The sequence below is a fragment of the Oncorhynchus mykiss genome, chromosome 23 (genome assembly GCF_013265735.2).
Source record: "Oncorhynchus mykiss isolate Arlee chromosome 23, USDA_OmykA_1.1, whole genome shotgun sequence".
Taxonomy (NCBI): domain Eukaryota; kingdom Metazoa; phylum Chordata; class Actinopteri; order Salmoniformes; family Salmonidae; genus Oncorhynchus; species Oncorhynchus mykiss.
This window is the reverse complement of record NC_048587.1, coordinates 3350386-3371265: the sequence shown is the minus strand read 5'-3', so window position 1 is coordinate 3371265 and position 20880 is coordinate 3350386. Positions and strand designations below refer to the sequence as shown.

Genomic DNA, 20880 nt, shown 5'->3' with positions numbered 1-20880 from the left:
TCTGGGTGGAATCATCTAGTTTCATCAGTCCATTCCTCTAACAGTCTGGGTGGAATCATCTAGTTTCATCATCAGTCCATTCCTCTAACAGTCTGGGTGGAATCATCTAGTTTCATCAGTCCATTCCTCTAACAGTCTGGGTGGAATCATCTAGTTTCATCAGTCCATTCCTCTAACAGTCTGGGTGGAATCATCTAGTTTCATCATCAGTCCATTCCTCTAACAGTCTGGGTGGAATCATCTAGTTTCATCAGTCCTCTAACAGTCTGGGTGGAATCATCTAGTTTCATCAGTCCTCTAACAGTCTGGGTGGAATCATCTAGTTTCATCGTCAGTCCTCTAACAGTCTGGGTGGAATCATCTAGTTTCATCAGTCCTCTAACAGTCTGGGTGGAATCATCTAGTTTCATCAGTCCATTCCTCTAACAGTCTGGGTGGAATCATCTAGTTTCATCAGTCCTCTAACAGTCTGGGTGGAATCATCTAGTTTCATCAGTCCATTCCTCTAACAGTCTGGGTGGAATCATCTAGTTTCATCAGTCCTCTAACAGTCTGGGTGGAATCATCTACTTTCATCAGTCCTCTAACAGTCTGGGTTGAATCATCTACTTTCATCAGTCCATTCCTCTAACAGTCTGGATGGAATCATCTAGTTTCATCAGTCCATTCCTCTAACAGTCTGGGTGGAATCATCTAGTTTCATCAGTCCTCTAACAGTCTGGGTGGAATCATCTAGTTTCATCAGTCCATTCCTCTAACAGTCTGGGTGGAATCATCTAGTTTCATCAGTCCTCTAACAGTCTGGGTGGAATCATCTACTTTCATCAGTCCTCTAACAGTCTGGGTTGAATCATCTACTTTCATCAGTCCATTCCTCTAACAGTCTGGGTGGAGTCATCTAGTTTCATCAGTCCATTCCTCTAACAGTCTGGGTGGAATCATCTAGTTTCATCAGTCCATTCCTCTAACAGTCTGGGTGGAATCATCTAGTTTCATCAGTCCATTCCTCTAACAGTCTGGGTGGAATCATCTAGTTTCATCAGTCCTCTAACAGTCTGGGTGGAATCATCTACTTTCATCAGTCCATTCCTCTAACAGTCTGGGTGGAATCATCTAGTTTCATCAGTCCATTCCTCTAACAGTCTGGGTGGAATCATCTAGTTTCATCAGTCCATTCCTCTAACAGTCTGGGTGGAATCATCTAGTTTCATCAGTCCTCTAACAGTCTGGGTGGAATCATCTACTTTCATCAGTCCATTCCTCTAACAGTCTGGGTGGAATCATCTACTTTCATCAGTCCATTCCTCTAACAGTCTGGGTGGAATCACCTAGTTTCATCAGTCCATTCCTCTAACAGTCTGGGTGGAATCATCTAGTTTCATCAGTCCATTCCTCTAACAGTCTGGGTGGAATCATCTAGTTTCATCAGTCCATTCCTCTAACAGTCTGGATGGAATCATCTAGTTTCATCAGTCCATTCCTCTAACAGTCTGGGTGGAATCATCTACTTTCATCAGTCCATTCCTCTAACAGTCTGGGTGGAATCATCTAGTTTCATCAGTCCATTCCTCTAACAGTCTGGGTGGAATCATCTAGTTTCATCAGTCCATTCCTCTAACAGTCTGGGTGGAATCATCTAGTTTCATCAGTCCTCTAACAGTCTGGGTGGAATCATCTACTTTCATCAGTCCATTCCTCTAACAGTCTGGGTGGAATCATCTACTTTCATCAGTCCATTCCTCTAACAGTCTGGGTGGAATCACCTAGTTTCATCAGTCCATTCCTCTAACAGTCTGGGTGGAATCATCTAGTTTCATCAGTCCTCTAACAGTCTGGGTGGAATCATCTAGTTTCATCAGTCCATTCCTCTAACAGTCTGGGTGGAATCATCTAGTTTCATCAGTCCATTCCTCTAACAGTCTGGGTGGAATCATCTACTTTCATCAGTCCTCTAACAGTCTGGGTTGAATCATCTACTTTCATCAGTCCATTCCTCTAACAGTCTGGGTGGAGTCATCTAGTTTCATCAGTCCATTCCTCTAACAGTCTGGGTGGAATCATCTAGTTTCATCAGTCCATTCCTCTAACAGTCTGGGTGGAATCATCTGGTTTCATCAGTCCATTCCTCTAACAGTCTGGGTGGAATCATCTAGTTTCATCAGTCCTCTAACAGTCTGGGTGGAATCATCTACTTTCATCAGTCCATTCCTCTAACAGTCTGGGTGGAATCATCTAGTTTCATCAGTCCATTCCTCTAACAGTCTGGGTGGAATCATCTAGTTTCATCAGTCCATTCCTCTAACAGTCTGGGTGGAATCATCTAGTTTCATCAGTCCTCTAACAGTCTGGGTGGAATCATCTACTTTCATCAGTCCATTCCTCTAACAGTCTGGGTGGAATCATCTACTTTCATCAGTCCATTCCTCTAACAGTCTGGGTGGAATCACCTAGTTTCATCAGTCCATTCCTCTAACAGTCTGGGTGGAATCATCTAGTTTCATCAGTCCATTCCTCTAACAGTCTGGGTGGAATCATCTAGTTTCATCAGTCCATTCCTCTAACAGTCTGGATGGAATCATCTAGTTTCATCAGTCCATTCCTCTAACAGTCTGGGTGGAATCATCTACTTTCATCAGTCCATTCCTCTAACAGTCTGGGTGGAATCATCTAGTTTCATCAGTCCATTCCTCTAACAGTCTGGGTGGAATCATCTAGTTTCATCAGTCCATTCCTCTAACAGTCTGGGTGGAATCATCTAGTTTCATCAGTCCTCTAACAGTCTGGGTGGAATCATCTACTTTCATCAGTCCATTCCTCTAACAGTCTGGGTGGAATCATCTACTTTCATCAGTCCATTCCTCTAACAGTCTGGGTGGAATCACCTAGTTTCATCAGTCCATTCCTCTAACAGTCTGGGTGGAATCATCTAGTTTCATCAGTCCTCTAACAGTCTGGGTGGAATCATCTAGTTTCATCAGTCCATTCCTCTAACAGTCTGGGTGGAATCATCTAGTTTCATCAGTCCTCTAACAGTCTGGGTGGAATCATCTAGTTTCATCAGTCCTCTAACAGTCTGGGTGGAATCATCTAGTTTCATCAGTCCTCTAACAGTCTGGGTGGAATCATCTAGTTTCATCAGTCCATTCCTCCTGGGTCAATAGCTTCTAAAAAGTAGCATATTTTTTTCATGTCCTCCTTTCCACTCTGTCCCTATTTCCTGGTAGAGTGGAGTGTGATGTGGCCTGTCTGTCATTAACCTGAGTGGTTGTTCCTCTCATCTCCTTTATGTGTCAGGCGTTCCATCAGGTGAAAACAACAAATTTCAAAGACTGCATCCTGACCTATTGATCTTCCCTCCCCCTCCCCCGTCCCTCTCCTCCCTCCCTTCCCTCTCCTCCCTCCCCTCCCCTCCCCATCTTGTCCCTCCCATCCCTCTCCTCCCTCCCTCCCCTCCCTGTCCTGTCCCCCTCCTCTCCTCTCCTCTCCTCTCCTCTCCTCTCCTCTCTTCTCCTCTCCTCTCCTCTCCTCTCCTCCCCGTCCTGTCCCTCTCCTCCCTCCCCTCCCCGTCCTGTCCCTCCCCGTCCTGTCCCTCCCCTCCCTCCCCGTCCTGTCACTCTCCTCCCTCCCTGTCCTGTCCCTCCCCTCCCTCCCCTCCCCGTCCTGTCCCTCCCCTCCCTCCCCGTCCTGTCCCTCTCCTCCCTCCCCGTCCTGTCCCTCTCCTCCCTCCCTCCCCTCCCCTCCCTCTCCTCTCTCCCTCCCCTCCCTTCCCTCCCCGTCTTGTCCCTCCCCTCCCTCCCTGTCCTGTCCCTCTCCTCCCTCCCTCCCTCCCTCCCTCCCTCCCTCCCTCCCTCCCTCCCTCCCTCCCTCTCCTCCCCTCCCTCCCCGTCTTGTCCCTCCCTCCCCTCCCTCTCCTCCCTCCCTCTCCTCCCTCCCTCCCTCCCTCCTTCCCTCCCTCCCTCCCTCCCTCTCCTCACCTCCCCTCCCTCTCCTCCCTCCCTCCCTCCCCTCCCCCCCTGTCCTGTCCCTCTCCTCCCTCCCCTCCCTCTCCTCCCTCCCTCCCTCCCCTCCCCTCCCTCCTCGTCTTGTCCCTCCCTCCCTGTCCTGTCCCTCTCCTCCCTCCCTCCCTCCCTCCCTCCCCTCCCCTCCCTCCCTCCCTGTCCTGTCCCTCCCCTCCCTCCCCGTCTTGACCCTCCCCTCCCTCCCTGTCTTGTCCCTCCCTCCCCTCCCTCCCTGTCCTGTCCCTCTCCTCCCTCCCTCCCCTCCCTCCCCTCCCCTCCCTCCCCGTCTTGTCCCTCTCCTCCCTCCCTCCCCTCCCTCCCCGTCCTGTCCCTCTCCTCCCTCCCCTCACACCCCGTCTTGTCCCTCTCCTCCCCTCCCTCCCCTCCCTCCCCGTCTTGTCCCTCCCTCCCTCCCTCCCTCCCTCCCTCCCTCCCTCCCTCCCTCCCTCCCTCCCTCCCCTCCCCTCCCCTCCCCTCCCCTCCCCTCCCTGTCTTGTCCCTCCCCTCCCTCCCTGTCCTGTCCCTCCCCTCCCTCCCTCCCTCCCCTCCCTCCCCGTCCTGTCCCTCTCCTCCCTCCCCTCACACCCTGTCTTATCCCTCTCCTCCCCTCCCTCCCCTCCCTCCCCGTCTTGTCCCTCCCCTCCCTCCCTGTCCCTCCCCTCCCTCCCTGTCCTGTCCCTCCCCACCCCTCCCTCCCCGTCTTGTCCCTCTCCTCCCCTCCCTCCCTCATCAGACGGAAGGACAGATTTCCACTGGTCTAATGTCCATTGCTCGTGTTTCTTGGCCCAAGCAAGTCTCTTGTTCTTACTGGTGTCCTTTAGTAGTGGTTTCTTTGCAGCAATTCGACCATGAAGGCCTGATTCACACAGTCTCCTCTGAACAGTTGATGTTGAGAAGTGTCTGTTACTTAAACTCTGTGAAGCAATTATTTGGGCTGCAATTTCTGAGGTGCAGTTAACTCTAATGAACGTGTCCTCTGCAGCAGAGGTGACTCTGGGTCTTCCATTCCTGTGTCGGTCCTCAGGGGAGCCAGTTTCATCATAGCGCTTGATGGTTTTTGCTTGAAGACACTTTCAAAGTTCTTGAAATGTTCCGTATTGACTGACCTTCATATCTTAAAGTAATGGACTGTCGTTTCTCTTTGCTTTTTTGAGCTGTTCTTGCTATAACATGCAGAACTTCCTGGTTCTCTCTCCAGGCCTGTTCTGCTCTACATCCATAGCCATGCAGAACTTCCTGGTTCTCTCTCCAGGCCTGTTCTGCTCTACATCCATAGCCATGCAGAACTTCCTGGTTCTCTCTCCAGGCCTGTTCTGCTCTACATCCATAGCCATGCAGAACTTCCTGGTTCTCTCTCCAGGCCTGTTCTGCTCTACATCCATAGCCATGCAGAACTTCCTGGTTCTCTCTCCAGGCCTGTTCTGCTCTACATCCATAGCCATGCAGAACTTCCTGGTTCTCTCTCCAGGCCTGTTCTACTGTACTCTACATCCACAGCCATGCAGAACTTCCTGGTTCTCTCTCCAGGCCTGTTCTGCTCTACATCCATAGCCATGCAGAACTTCCTGGTTCTCTCTCCAGGTCTGTTCTACTCTACATAGCCATGCAGAACTTCCTGGTTCTCTCTCCAGGCCTGTTCTACTCTACATCCATAGCCATGCAGAACTTCCTGGTTCTCTCTCCAGGCCTGTTCTGCTCTACATCCGTAGCCATGCAGAACTTCCTGGTTCTCTCTCCAGGTCTGTTCTACTCTACATAGCCATGCAGAAATTCCTGGTTCTCTCTCCAGGCCTGTTCTACTCTACATCCATAGCCGTGCAGAACTTCCTGGTTCTCTCTCCAGTTCTGTTCTACTCTACATCCATATCCATGCAGAACTTCCTGGTTCTCTCTCCAGGCCTGTTCTACTGTACTCTACATCCATAGCCATGCAGAACTTCCTGGTTCTCTCTCCAGGCCTGTTCTACTCTACATCCACAGCCATGCAGAACTTCCTGGTTCTCTCTCCATGCCTGTTCTACTCTACTCTACATCCATAGCCATGCAGAACTTCCTGGTTCTCTCTCCAGGCCTGTTCTACTCTACATCCACAGCCATGCAGAACTTCCTGGTTCTCTCTCCATGCCTGTTCTACTCTACATCCATAGCCATGCAGAACTTCCTGGTTCTCTCTCCAGGCCTGTTCTACTCTACATCCACAGCCATGCAGAACTTCCTGGTTCTCTCTCCAGGCCTGTTCTACTCTACATCCACAGCCATGCAGAACTTCCTGGTTCTCTCTCCAGGCCTGTTCTACTCTACATCCACAGCCATGCAGCATTTTAGGCTTTGAAGGCAAATGCTAAAACCTTCCCTGAACAACATGAAATAACGTATTCAGAGGTGGTATAGACAAAGGGTGGTAGCGACGGTTGTTGCCAGATGTGCACGACGCTCGTTGGTTCGTTGGCTCTCTCTGCCAACGTGTAACAGGCTATATATAATGTGGTGGAAGCGCTGGCTATAGCTTGTCAGAGGAGGTATTACCCACACTCACGCCTTAACAAATGAGCTTTGGCTGAGAGAGTTAGAGGGGGTGGCTGCTGTGGATGTTTACAATATGGAGGAGCTGGGATGATCCTGTTAGAGATAAACAACAACACTACCAGCAGCAGGAAAAACAGCTCTCCTTCCTAATGTACAATCCCCCTGTGTGTGTGTGTGTGTGTGTGTGTGTGACTCTCTGTCTCTCCACACAACAAATGGTCTGTATGGATGTTGAAGGAGATGGCAAACCCCTCTCAGCCCACCTTTCTCTTCCTCCTCCTCCTCTGCCTCTTCCTCCTTCCCCTCCTCCTCTGCCTCCTTCTCCTCCTCTGCCTCTTCCTCCTCTTCCTCCTCCTCCTTCCCCTCCTCTGCCTCTTCCTCCTCTTCCTCCTTCCCCTCCTCCTCTGCCTCCTTCCCCTCCTCCTCTGCCTCCCCCTCCTCCTCCTCCTCCTCCTCTGCCTCCTCCTCCTCCTCCTCTTCATGGATGAATAAGTGAAGGAGGGTTTATAACTGGATGGTAGGATGGTGGTCCTGGGCCCCTCAGTCATAAATCTATAGCCCATTAATCTCCTTTTAACTGCCGTCTTCCACAAACAAATTAGGGGTGCAGGAGGTCACCGATCGTCCCCCGATAACCACAACGTTTATCAATGAATCTAAGCTGCTGCTAACGGACGGGAAAACTCATTAAGGAAGGAGGCACTTCCTGATGGAATTATGCTCTGCAGGTAAAGAGGTTGGAGAGGGTGGTGTGGAGGGGGGTGGTGTGTGTGTCTACTTGACGTAGGCCCCACACACACACACCAACACACACACACACAGCAGCAATGCAGGGCCCCATGCATTGTCCGGGGCGGGCGGCGTGGACTCATAAGTGATGAGAGGGGTGATAGCAGGAAGCCAATTAAAATGAACATAATTACAAAGTCACCCCTGTGACGCTATGCAGGGCCTGATCAGAATAAACATACCTCAACAGACAGGACAGGAGGAGAAACATGAAGGAGGGAGCAGAGGAGAGGAGGGATGGAGGGGCAGAGGTGAGGAAAGGAGGGGGGAGAGGAGGTGAGGTTAGGAGGGGGCAGAGGAGATGAGGTTAGGAGGGGGGAGAGGAGGGATGGAGGGGCAGAGGTGAGGTTAGGAGGGGGCAGAGGTGAGGAAATGAGGGGGGGGAGGAGATGAGGTTAGGAGGGGGCAGAGGAGATGAGGTTAGGAGGGGGGAGAGGAGGGATGGAGGGGCAGAGGTGAGGAAAGGAGGGAAGGGCAGAGGAGATGAGGTTAGGAGGGGGCAGAGGTGAGGAGAGGAGGAGGGGGCAGAGGAGATGAGGTTAGGAGGGGCAGAGGTGAGGAGAGGAGGAAAGGAGAGATAGAGGGGCAGAGGTGAGGAAAGGAGGGGGGAGAGGAGGTGAGGTTAGGAGGGGGCAGAGGAGATGAGGTTAGGAGGGGGGAGAGGAGGGATGGAGGGGCAGAGGTGAGGTTAGGAGGGGGCAGAGGTGAGGAAATGAGGGGGGGGGGAGGAGATGAGGTTAGGAGGGGGCAGAGGAGATGAGGTTAGGAGGGGGGAGATGAGGTTAGGAGGGGCAGAGGTGAGGAGAGGAGGAAAGGAGAGATGGAGGGGCAGAGGTGAGAAAAGGAGAAAGAGAGGAGAGGAGGGGAGAGACCAAGGGAGGGAGGAGGGCTGGGAAGCCAGGAACACTATGACAACGGATGGAAAAAGAAAGGAGGGAGGAGAGGTTGTGAGAGGAGGGAGAAGAGAGGTGTGAGAGGAGAGGAAGAGGGAGGAGTCTGATCAGAAAGGGAAGCCTCTCCCTGTTCTCTCTCTCTGACTCGTCCCAGGGTACAGGCCTTTATGAGATCCTGATCAGTTTGCCCTGGCCCTTTCTCTGTGGTGGCCCTTTCTCTGTGGTGGCCCTTTCTCTGTGGTGGCACTTTCTATGTGGTGGCCCTTTCTCTGTGGTGGCCCTTTCTCTGTGGTGGCACTTTCTATGTGGTGGCCCTTTCTCTGTGGTGGCCCTTTCTCTGTGGTGGCCCTTTCTCTGTGGTGGCCCTTTCTCTGTGGTGGCCCTTTCTCTGTGGTGGCCCTTTCTCTGTGGTGGCCCTTTCTCTGTGTGGCCCTTTCTCTGTGTGGCCCTTTCTCTGTGGTGGCCCTTTCTCTGTGTGGCCCTTTCTCTGTGTGGCCCTTTCTCTGTGTGGCCCTTTCTCTGTGGTGGCCCTTTCACTGTGTGGCCCTTTCTCTGTGTGGCCCTTTCTCTGTGTGGCCCTTTCTCTGTGGTGGCCCTTTCTCTGTGGTGGCCCTTTCTCTGTGGTGGCCCTTTCTCTGTGGTGGCCCTTTCTCTGTGGTGGCCCTTTCTCTGTGTGGCCCTTTCTCTGTGGTGGCCCTTTCTCTGTGTGGCCCTTTCTCTGTGGTGGCCCTTTCTCTGTGGTGGCCCTTTCTCTGTGTGGCCCTTTCTCTGTGTGGCCCTTTCTCTGTGGTGGCCCTTTCTCTCTGTGGCCCTTTCTCTGTGGTGGCTCTTTCTCTGTGTGGCCCTTTCTCTGTGTGGCCCTTTCTCTGTGGTGGCCCTTTCTCTGTGTGGTCCTTTCTCTGTGTGGCCCTTTCTCTGTGTGGCCCTTTCTCTGTGTGGCCCTTTCTCTGTGGTGGCCCTTTCTCTGTGTGGCCCTTTCTCTGTGTGGCCCTTTCTCTGTGGTGGCCCTTTCTCTCTGTGGCCCTTTCTCCGTGGTGGCCCTTTCTCTGTGTGGCCCTTTCTCTGTGGTGGCCCTTTCTCTGTGTGGCCCTTTCTCTGTGGTGGCCCTTTCTCTCTGTGGCCCTTTCAGCCACCACTGAGAAAGGTCCACCACAGAGAAAGGGCCACCACAGAGAAAGGGCCTTTTTGAGATCCTGATCAGTTTGCCCTGGCCCTTTCTCTGTGGTGGCCCTTTCTCTGTGGTGGCCCTTTCTCTGTGGTTGCCCTTTCTCTGTGGTGGCCCTTTCTCTGTGGTGGCCCTTTCTCTGTGGTGGCCCTTTCTCTGTGGTGGCCCTTTCTCTGTGGTGGCCCTTTCTCTGTGGTGGCCCTTTCTCTGTGGTGGCCCTTTCTCTGTGGTGGCCCTTTCTCCGTGGTGGCCCTTTCTCTGTGGTGGCCCTTTCTCCGTGGTGGCCCTTTCTCCGTGGTGGCCATTTCCCTGTGGTGGCCCTTTCTCTGTGTGCCCCTTTCTCTGTGGTGGCCCTTTCTCTGTGGTGGCCCTTTCTCTGTGGTGGCCCTTTCTCTGTGGTGGCCCTTTCTCTGTGTGGCCCTTTCTCTGTGTGGCCCTTGCTCTGTGGTGGCTCTTTCTCTGTGGTGGCCCTTTCTCTGTGGTGGCCCTTTCTCTGTGGTGGCCCTTTCTCTGTGGTGGCCCTTTCTCTGTGGTGGCCCTTTCTCTGTGGTGGCCCTTTCTCTGTGTGGCCCTTTCTCTGTGGTGGCCCTTTCTCTGTGGTGGCCCTTTCTCTGTGGTGGCCCTTTCTCTGTGGTGGCCCTTTCTCTGTGGTGGCCCTTTCTCTGTGGTGGCCCTTTTTCTCTGTGGTGGCCCTTTCTCTGTGGTGGCCCTTTCTCTGTGGTGGCCCTTTTTCTCTGTGGTGGCCCTTTCTCTGTGGTGGCCCTTTCTCTGTGGTGGCCCTTTCTCTGTGGTGGCCCTTTCTCTGTGGTGGCCCTTTCTCTGTGGTGGCCCTTTCTCTGTGGTGGCCCTTTTTCTCTGTGGTGGCCCTTTCTCTGTGGTGGCCCTTTCTCTGTGGTGGCCCTTTCTCTGTGGTGGCCCTTTCTCTGTGGTGGCCCTTTCTCTGTGGTGGCCCTTTCTCTGTGTGACTTCTGACTCAGATAGTCCTACATGATGTATTCTACTTCTGACTCTCAGATAGTCCTGTATTCTATAGCATTCCTGGTGCTTTGACATTATTATGTTAGATTAGCGTTGCCTTATCCTCTCCCTTCCCTCTCCCCTCTCCCCTCTCCTCTCTCCTCTCTCCTCCTCTCCTCCTCTCCTCCCTCTCCTCTCTCCTCCTCTCCTCTCCTCTCCTCTCTCCTCCTCTCCTCCCTCTCCTCTCCTCTCCTCCCTACCCTCCTCCTCTCCTCTCTCCTCCTCTCCTCTCTCCTCCCTACCCCCCTCCTCTCTCCTCCTCTCCTCTCCTCCCTACCCCTCTCCTCTCTCCTCTCTCCTCCCTTCCCCCTCCTCTCCTCTCCCCTCCTCTCCTCTCTCCTCCCTTCCCCCTCCTCTCCTCTCCCCTCCCTCTCCTCTCCTCCCTACCCCTCTCCTCCTCTCCTCTCTTCTCTCCTCCTCTCCTCTCTCCTCCCTACCTCTCTCCTCCTCTCCTCTCTCCTCCCTACCCCTCTCCTCTCTCCTCCTCCCCTCTCTCCTCCCTACCCCTCTCCTCTCCTCTCCTCTCTCCTCCTCTCCTCTCTCCTCCTCTCCTCTCTCCTCCCTACCCCCCTCCTCTCCTCTCCTTCTCTCCTCTCCCCTCTCCTCTCTCCTCCCTACCCCCCTCCTCTCCTCTCTCCTCCTCTCCTCTCTCCTCCCTACCCCCCTCCTCTCCTCTCCTCTCTCGTCCTCTCCTCTCTCCTCCTCTCCTCTCTCCTCCCTACCCCTCTCCTCTCTCCTCCTCTCCTCTCTCCTCCCTACCCCCCTCCTCTCCTCTCCTCCTCTCCTCTCTCCTCCCTACCCCCCTCCTCTCCTCTCCTCCTCTCCTCTCTCCTCCCTACCCCCCTCCTCTCCTCTCCTCCTCTCCTCTCTCCTCCCTACCCCTCTCCTCTCTCCTCCTCTCCTCTCTCCTCCTCTCCTCTCCTCCTCTCCTCCTCTCCTCCTCTCCTCTCCTCCTCTCCTCCTCTCCTCTCTCCTCTCCTCTCTCCTCTCCTCCTCTCCTCTCCTCCTCTCTCCTCCTCCCCTCTCTCCTCCCTACCCCTCTCCTCTCCTCTCCTCTCTCCTCCTCTCCTCTCTCCTCCTCTCCTCTCTCCTCCCTACCCCCCTCCTCTCCTCTCCTTCTCTCCTCTCCCCTCTCCTCTCTCCTCCCTACCCCCCTCCTCTCCTCTCTCCTCCTCTCCTCTCTCCTCCCTACCCCCCTCCTCTCCTCTCCTCTCCTCTCTCGTCCTCTCCTCTCTCCTCCTCTCCTCTCTCCTCCCTACCCCTCTCCTCTCTCCTCCTCTCCTCTCTCCTCCCTACCCCCCTCCTCTCCTCTCCTCCTCTCCTCTCTCCTCCCTACCCCCCTCCTCTCCTCTCCTCCTCTCCTCTCTCCTCCCTACCCCCCTCCTCTCCTCTCCTCCTCTCCTCTCTCCTCCCTACCCCTCTCCTCTCTCCTCCTCTCCTCCTCTCCTCTCTCCTCTCCTCCTCTCCTCTCCTCCTCTCCTCTCCTCTCCTCCTCTCCTCTCCTCTCCTCTCCTCTCTCCTCCTCTCCTCTCTCCTCTCCTCTCTCCTCTCTCCTCTCTCCTCTCCTCCTCTCCTCTCTCCTCCTCTCCTCTCCTCCTCTCCTCCTCTCCTCTCCTCCTCTCCTCCTCTCCTCTCTCCTCTCCTCTCTCCTCTCCTCCTCTCCTCTCCTCTCTCCTCTCCTCCTCTCCTCTCCTCCTCTCTCCTCCTCTCCTCTCTCCTCTCCTCCTCTCCTCTCTCCTCTCCTCCTCTCTCCTCTCCTCCTCTCCTCCTCTCCTCTCTCCTCTCCTCTCTCCTCCTCTCCTCTCTCCTCTCCTCTCTCCTCCTCTCCTCTCCTCTCCTCCTCTCCTCCTCTCCTCTCCTCCTCCTCTCCTCTCTCCTCTCCTCCTCTCCTCTCTCCTCCTCTCCTCTCTCCTCTCCTCTCCTCCTCTCTCCTCCTCTCCTCTCCTCTCCTCTCTCCTCCTCTCCTCTCTCCTCCCTACCCCCCTCGGCCGCCCCGCCGGATGTGCTTTGGTTGTTGACACCGAGGCGTCAGAAATAATGGAATCTCTTGTCTGTCGGGTTGTATTTTTGGCCCGACGCTCCACAGCGCTGTAAGGTGTGTGTGTGTGTGTGTGTGTGTGTGTGTGTGTGTGTGTGTGTGTGTGTGTGTGTGTGTGTGTGTGTGTGTGATAGCAGGAGGGGTTTTGTAATGAAGGTTTTCTTTTCATTTTTTTACTATGGAATGTTTGTTGGGTCGAGGCGGAGGTTTTCTTTAATCCTACCCCCGAGCCCAGAAACATAGATGTGTCAATTCTATTCCACACACACACACACACACACACACACACACACACACACACACACACACACACACACACACACACACACACACATACACACACACACACACACACACACACACACACACACACACGTACTTTGCTTTGGGCGAGACACCATCCCGTTTGATAAATTGTGTCTCTCCCCTCCCATCCTTGTGTCTTAAGGAAATGTGTGTTTTTGTGGAGACAGATATGCTGTTTGTTCTGTTATTGACTGTCTGATGTTTAACTGTATGAATCCATCTGTGTACCTTTATCTCTCTGTGGTCTAAAAACACAACGTTGGTTTATAAATGACAATGTTCATGTTTCAGAGTAGAATGCATTATTATTGATAGGGGTCATAGCTATGTGCTTTACACACACACACACACACACACACACACACACCCTGTTCTTTGCCTCTGCAGTGAGTGAATATTTTTTGTGGTTAAACCTTTTGTTGTAGTGTTTTCTCTCACTCGATGCTACTCCCTGTCTCTCGCGGTCTAAAGGCCTCTTAGAGTGTGTGTGTGTGTGTGTGTGTGTTGCGCTGGTGTATGTGTGTCTCTATCTGCTAGAGTGTGTGTGTGTGTCTCTCTCTGCTAGAGTGTGTGTGTGTGTGTCTCTCTCTGCTAGTGTGTGTGTGTGTGTGTCTCTCTCTGCTAGAGTGTGTGTGTGTCTCTCTCTGCTAGAGTGTGTGTGTGTGTGTCTCTCTCTGCTAGAGTGTGTGTGTGTGTGTCTCTCTCTGCTAGAGTGTGTGTGTGTGTGTGTCTCTTTCTGCTAGAGTGTGTTGTGTTGTAGTTGCTTTAATACCACCTGGTCTCTAATCCCAGGTAATTATGGACCTGAAATTACACAGCTACTTTAACATCACTTGAAAGGAGAAAGATGGCCTCAGGAGGAAGCTGACTGTCTGTCTGCCTGATCGACTGACTGTCTGTCTGCCTGATCGACTGACTGTCTGCCTGATCGACTGTCTGTCTGCCTGATCGACTGTCTGTCTGCCTGATCGACTGACTGTCTGCCTGATCGACTGACTGTCTGTCTGCCTGATCGACTGTCTGCCTGATCGACTGACTGTCTGTCTGCCTGATCGACTGACTGTCTGCCTGAGCGACTGACTGACTGACTGCCTGCCTGATCAACTGACTGACTGCCTGATCAACTGACTGACTGCCTGACTGCCTGCCTGCCTGATCAACTGACTGCCCTCCTGCCTGATCAACTGACTGCCTGGGGGGGGGGGGTGAATGACTTTAGTTTACATTAATTACACAAACACACACTGCTGAGGTGTGAGAAACCACATTCATGGAGTTGTTAAAATAGTAGAGGGATTACAACGCTGTCATAAACATTAGTCTAGTCAAGTGGACTCCAGCTAATCTCCTTCAAACTATTTCCCCTCAAATTAATATTTCCACCTAATTTATTAAATGACTTATTGTCACGCTCCCTATCATCTTGCTATGCTTGTTGTTTTCTCTTATTTATTCCTGTTCTGAGTGGCCCATCAGGCATTGTTTGGGCCGTCTAAAACGTGTGGTTGTATGGATGTTGGGAAAGGTTAAGGTCCTCTTTAAAGACGAGCCGGAAATGTCAAGTGTCTCCCTGCCTTCGAGTCCCCCTCAGGCTCTTAACTCTGATACAGGAACCACGGGTTCGAGTCCCCCTCAGGCTCTTAACTCTGATACAGGAACCACGGGTTCGAGTCCCCCTCAGGCTCTTAACTCTGATACAGGAACCACGGGTTCGAGTCCCCCTCAGGCTCTTAACTCTGATACAGGAAACCACGGGTTCGAGTCCCCCTCAGGCTTTTAACTCTGATACAGGAACCACGGGTTCGAGTCCCCCTAAGGCTCTTAACTCTGATACAGGAAACCACGGGTTCGAGTCCCCCTCAGGCTCTTAACTCTGATACAGGAACCACGGGTTCGAGTCCCCCTCAGGCTCTTAACTCTGATACAGGAACCACGGGTTCGAGTCCCCCTCAGGCTCTTAACTCTGATACAGGAACCACGGGTTCGAGTCCCCCTCAGGCTCTTAACTCTGATACAGGAACCACGGGTTCGAGTCCCCCTCAGGCTCTTAACTCTGATACAGGAACCACGGGTTCGAGTCCCCCTCAGGCTCTTAACTCTGATACAGGAAACCACGGGTTCGAGTCCCCCTCAGGTCGAGCGTTTTTTTGTTGTTGTTAAAGAAACAACTGTTCACTGCTGGTCCTCAGTGCTGGACTCAAATCAGGCAGATGTGACAACGTGGTTGAATATATTCATTCATATTAATTCATATGAAATCAAATCAAATATGAAATGTACATGGGAGTGTAGCCCACATCAGATGTGACAACGTGGATGAATATATTAATTCATATTAAACAGTGTACATGGGAGTGTAGCCCACATCAGACGTGAGGTGGTGTTTCTGGCCGTGCTGTAATGTGACACTGTGCTGTGACTCGGTGTGTTAGGGCTGTGGTAGAATACTAATTCACCGTTAAGTGATCTTTCCAGACATTGATTCAGCTTTGATCTGAACTTTATTAAACATGCACCATTCAATCGCCATGCATATAAAATGGGCACCTCAGTTTGGTGATGATATCATGAAGCCCCTGGCCGTTCCCATCCCTACGAACCAGAGACTCACACCTAGACGACCCCTAGATCTGTCCTGGGTGGCTGTTCAAAGAGACTGTCTATCTATACTAACCTTCACTCTGAACGTAACACTTGATTTAGGAAACAAAGTCATTAAATCTATGTGTGTTTTCACTGGAAGAATTTACACTAGATGTACTAGGAATGATCAACTACATGACCAAAAGTATGTGGACACCTGCTCGTTGAACATCTCATTCTAAAATCAGGGGCAAAAATATGAGGTGGTCCCCCCCTTTGCTGCTATAACAACCTCCACTCTTCCGGGAAGGCTTTCCACTAGATGTTGGAACATTGCTGCTATAACAGCCTCCACTCTTCTGGGAAGGCTTTCCACTAGATGTTGGAACATTGCTGCTATAACAGCCTCCACTCTCCTGGGAAGGCTTTCCACTAGATGTTGGAACATTGCTGCTATAACAGCCTCCACTCTCCTGGGAAGGCTTTCCACTAGATGTTGGAACATTTCTGTGGGGACTTGCTTCCATTCAGCCACCCAGATTCGTCCATCCATGGGCCTGCCAGATGGTGAGCGTGATTCATCACTCCAGAGAAAACGTTTCCACTGTTCCAGAGTCCAATGGCGGTGTGCTTTACACCACTCCAGCCGACGCTTGGCATTGCACATGGTGATCTTAGGCTTGTGTGCGGCAGCTCGGCCGTGGAAACTCTTTTCATGGAGCTCCCGACGAACAGTCAGTTTGGAACTAGGTAGTGAGTGTTGCAACTGCGCGTTTCAGCAGTCGGCGGTTCCGTTCTGTGAGTTTGTGTGGCCTACCACCTTGCAGCTGAGCCGTTGTTGCTCCTAGATGTTACCACTTCACAATAACAGCACTTACAGTTGACCGGGGCAGTTCTAGCATGGCAGAACTTTGACGAAATGACTTATTGGAAAGGTGGCATCCAATGGCAGTGCCACGTTGACAGTCACTGAACTCTTCAGTAAGGCCATTCTACTGCTAATGTTTGTCTATGGAGATTGCATGGCGGAGTGCTTGATTTTATACACCTGTCAGCAACAGGTGTGGCTGAAATAGCCAAATCCACTCATTTGAAGGGGTGTCCACAATAGAAAAGTTGTGAATATCAGTAGTTCTATAGGGTGAGCCTTGATTAGAATTAAGCAATACGGCTCAAGGGGGGTTGTGGTATATGGCCGATATACCACGGCTAAGGGCTGTTCTTCAGCACGACACAACGTGGAGTGCCTGGATACAGTCTTTAGCCGTGATATAGTGGCCATATACCACAACCCCCCAGAGGTGCCTTATTGCAATTATAAACTGGTTACCAACGTAATTAAGAGCAGTAAAAATACATGTTTTGTTATACCCGTGGTAATACGGTCTGATATACCACGGCTGTCAGCTAAGCAACATTCAGGGCTCAAACCACCCAGTTTATAATACAGTACATACAGTGGCCTTCAGAACTATTCACACACCTTGACCTTTTCCACATGTTATTGTCCAGCCTGAATTTAAAATGGATTAAATGTAGATGTTTTATGATAAAGTGGAATTATTATCAAATATTCAATTGAGCATGTTGAAGTTATTAATTACATTTTGGATGGTGTATCAATACACCCAGTCACTACACAGATACAGGTGTCCTTCCTAACTCAGTTGCCGGAGAGGAAGGAAACCGCTCAGGGATTTCACCATGAGGCCAATGGTGACTTTAAAACAGTTACAGAGTTTAATGGCTGTGACTTGAGAAAACTGAGGACGGATCAACAACGTAGCTACTCCACAATACTAAACTAAATAACGGAGTGAAAACAAGCCTGTACAGAAATGTTTTTAAATATTCCAAAACATGCATCCTGTTTGCAACAAGGCACTGAAGTAATACTGCAAGAAAATGTGGCAAAGTAATTAACTATTTTGTCCTGAATACAAAGTGCTATGTTTGGGGCAAATACAACACATTACTGAGTACCACTCTCCATATTTTCTAGCATAGTGGTGGCTGCATCATGTTATGGGTAAGCTTGTAATCGTTAAGGACTGGGGAGTTTTTCAGGATAAAAAAATAAACAGAATGTAGCTAAACACAGACAAAATTCTAGAGGGAAACCTGGTTCAGTCGGCTCCTCACCAAACACTGGGAGATCAACTCACCTTTCAGCAGGACAATAACCTAAAACACAAGGCCAAATCTACACAGGAGTTGCTTACCAAGATGACAGTAAATGTTCCTGAGTGGCCGAGTTACAGTTTTGACTTCAATCTACTTGAACATCTATGTCAAGACCTGAAAATAGTTGTGTAGCAATAATCAACAACCAACTTGACAGTTTGAAGATTTTTGAGAAGAATAATGGGCAAATGTTGCACAATCCAGGTGTGCAAAGCTCTTAGAGACTTACCCAGAAAGACTCTCAACTGTAATCTCTGCCACACATAATTCTAACTGACTTAGCAGTGTCAATACATATTGAAAATGAAATACTTCTGTCAAATATTGTTCAATGCAGGTGACTCACCCAGAAAGACTCACAGCTGTAATCTCTGCCAAAGGTGATTTTAACATATTTTGACTTAGGGGTGTGAATACTTATGTAAATTAGATATTTCTGTATTTAATTTTCAATACTTTTGCAAACAGTTCTATAGAAAAAATATATATATTTGTCATTATGGGGTGTAGATGGATGAGAAGAGCATCTATTTAACCCATGTTGAATTCAGGTTGTAACACGGCAACGTGGGTAATAAGTCCAGGGGTCTGAATACTTTCTGAAGGTACTTTACAACTGGGTGGAACAGCATCTCAACGTTGTGAAAGTGACCAGGGGGATTCCTCGTCAGCTGTACAACAGAATGCCTTCAATCCTTTCCCAGTGTTGTTCAAAGACGAAATGGAGACTCAACTAAAATATAAACACAACATGTTTCATGAGCTGAAATAAAAGATCCCAGAAATGTTTCATAAGCACAAAAATATTATTTCTCTCAAACTTTGTACACTAATTTGTTTACATCCCCTGTTAGGGAGCATTTCTCCTTTGCCAAGATAATCCATCCACCTGACAGGTGTGGCATATCAAGAAGCTGATTACACAGCATGATCATTACACAGAAAACACTGATGGATCCCCTAACCCTGTGGCCATGCTGAAGGACCCCCTAACCCTGTGGCCATGCTGAAGGACCCCCTAACCCTGTGGCCATGCTGAAGGACCCCCTAACCCTGTGGCCATGCTGAAGGACCCCCTAACCCTGTGGCCATGCCGAAGGACCCCCTAACCCTGTGGCGATGCTGAAGGACCCCCTAACCCTGTGGCCATGCTGAAGGACCCCCTAAACCTGTGGCCATGCTGAGGGACCCCCTAACCCTGTTGCCATGCTGAGGGACCCCCTAACCCTGTGGCGATGCTGACGGACCCCCTAACCCTGTGGCCATGCTGAAGGACCCCCTAACCCTGTGTCCATGCTGAGGGACCCCGTAACCCTGTGGCCATGCTGAGGGACCCCCTAACCCTGTGGCGATGCTGACGGACACTTTAACCCTGTGGCGATGCTGAAGGACACTTTAACCCTGTGGCGATGCTGAAGGACACTTTAACCCTGTGGCCATGCTGAAGGACCCCCTAACCCTGTGGCCATGCTGAAGGACCCCCTAACTCTGTGGCCATGCTGAAGGACCCCCTAAGGCATCGCACTAACGGGACAACTTCCGGTGAAACTGGAGGCCACGCAATTCAAATAAATAATCATAAAAATTATGGATATTAAACATTTAGGTACATACAAGTGTATTATATCGGTTGAAAGCTTAAATTATTGTTAATCTAACTGCACTGTCCGATTTACAGTAGCTATTAAAGCGAAAGCATGCCATGCGATTGTTTGAGGACGGTTCCCCACATCAAAATATTTTTCAACCGGCACAGGTTTCATAAATTCACAAATAGCGATTAAATATTCACTTACTTTTTGAAAATCTTGCTCTGATTTGTCATCCAAAGGGTCACAGCAATAACATGTAGTGTCGTTTCGTTAGACATAATCCTTCTTTATATCCCAAAAAAGTCTGTTTAGTTGGCGCCATCGATTTGAGTAATCCACTCGTTCAACAGAGCAGAGAAAGGAATCCGAAAATCTACCCCTAAACTTCAGTCAAAATATGTTTCTATCTACTCTTCAGATTCCCTAAAATGTCATCAAACTATAATATTTCTTACAGAAAGAAGTATGTTCAATAGGAAACCGATTTTAGCAGGTGTCTTCATGTCGCGTCCATACACAAATTTCCAAGACTGTCCCTGAACTAAAACTGATATTTCTTATTTGTTTTGGAAGTTACAAGCCTGACCCCTTAAACATAGACTGCTGACACCCTGTGGTAGCCATAGGAATTGCATCCTGGGAGCTAGAATTGAGCATGCCCTTATACTTGCCATTGTAAGAGCATGGTCTCTAAAAAAATATATATATTCTGGTTGGTTTTTCTTTGGATTTTCTCCTACCATATCTATTGTGTTATATTCTCCTACATTATTTTAACATTTCTACAAACTTCAAAGTGTTTTCTTTCCAATGGTACCAATTATATGCATATCCTGACATGCCCAAAGCATATACTTTGGCCACGTCATTCAGGTGGAAATTGTGAAGAAGGGGCCTAGCCCTAAGAAGTGTTTAATTTAGGAGACGTTTAGTTCTCATTTAGTGTGTTTCTCTCTCACTCTCTTTCTTCCTCTCTCCCTCTCCCCCGCTCACGGCCTGAGGCCTCCTTTGTGTCTGTTTATACAGAGCTCTCATAATCACCTAACTTCTCCCTTGTCAGTCAACTCAAATCCCCTCCCCCTCTTCCCTGTCTCCTCCATCTCGTCCTCCAACCCTTTCTTTCTCCCTCTCTCTTCCTCCCCCTCTTCCCTGTCTCCTCCATCTCGTCCTCCACCCCTTTCCTTCTCCCTCTCTCTTCCTCCCCCTCTTCCCTGTCTCCTCCATCTCGTCCTCCACCCCTTTCCTTCTCCCTCTCTCTTCCTCCCCCTCTTCCCTGTCTCCTCCATCTCGTCCTCCACCCCTTTCCTTCTCCCTCTCTCTTCCTCCCCCTCTTCCCTGTCTCCTCCATCTCATCCTCCACCCCTTTCCTTCTCCCTCTCTCTTCCTCCCCCTCTTCCCTGTCTCCTCCATCTCGTCCTCCACCCCTTTCCTTCTCCCTCTCTCTTCCTCCCCCTCTTCCCTGTCTCCTCCATCTCGTCCTCCACCCCTTTCCTTCTCCCTCTCTCTTCCTCCATCTCTCTCCCTCTCGCTCCAGCAATATTCCAGGCTGGCCAATAGAGGGGGTAGTTCAGCCATTGCAGCGATATGAAGGCCTGTTTCTGTCCAGATGGACTGCTACCACTGCCAGCCACCATAGACCTCTCACTAGGAACTTAAAGGGATAGTGCTAGCTGTTCCTGTAGACTTCAAGTCATTGCGCTAACGCTAGTTAACAATGGCTCCGGAAACGACGTTCAACTTCCTTCAAGCTGCACACAAAGACATAAAAATGGTATCCGTGAGTCAGTCT

At 50.7% G+C, this 20880-nt stretch overlaps 1 protein-coding gene across 1 annotated transcript in view; it reads left to right on the top strand.

Annotated features, from left to right (window-relative positions):
- Positions 1-20880, top strand: part of LOC110514665 (EH domain-binding protein 1-like) — a gene marked incomplete at its 3' end in the record, with an annotated part of 194972 nt that overhangs the window by 148746 nt on the left and 25346 nt on the right. The window lies entirely within an intron of this gene.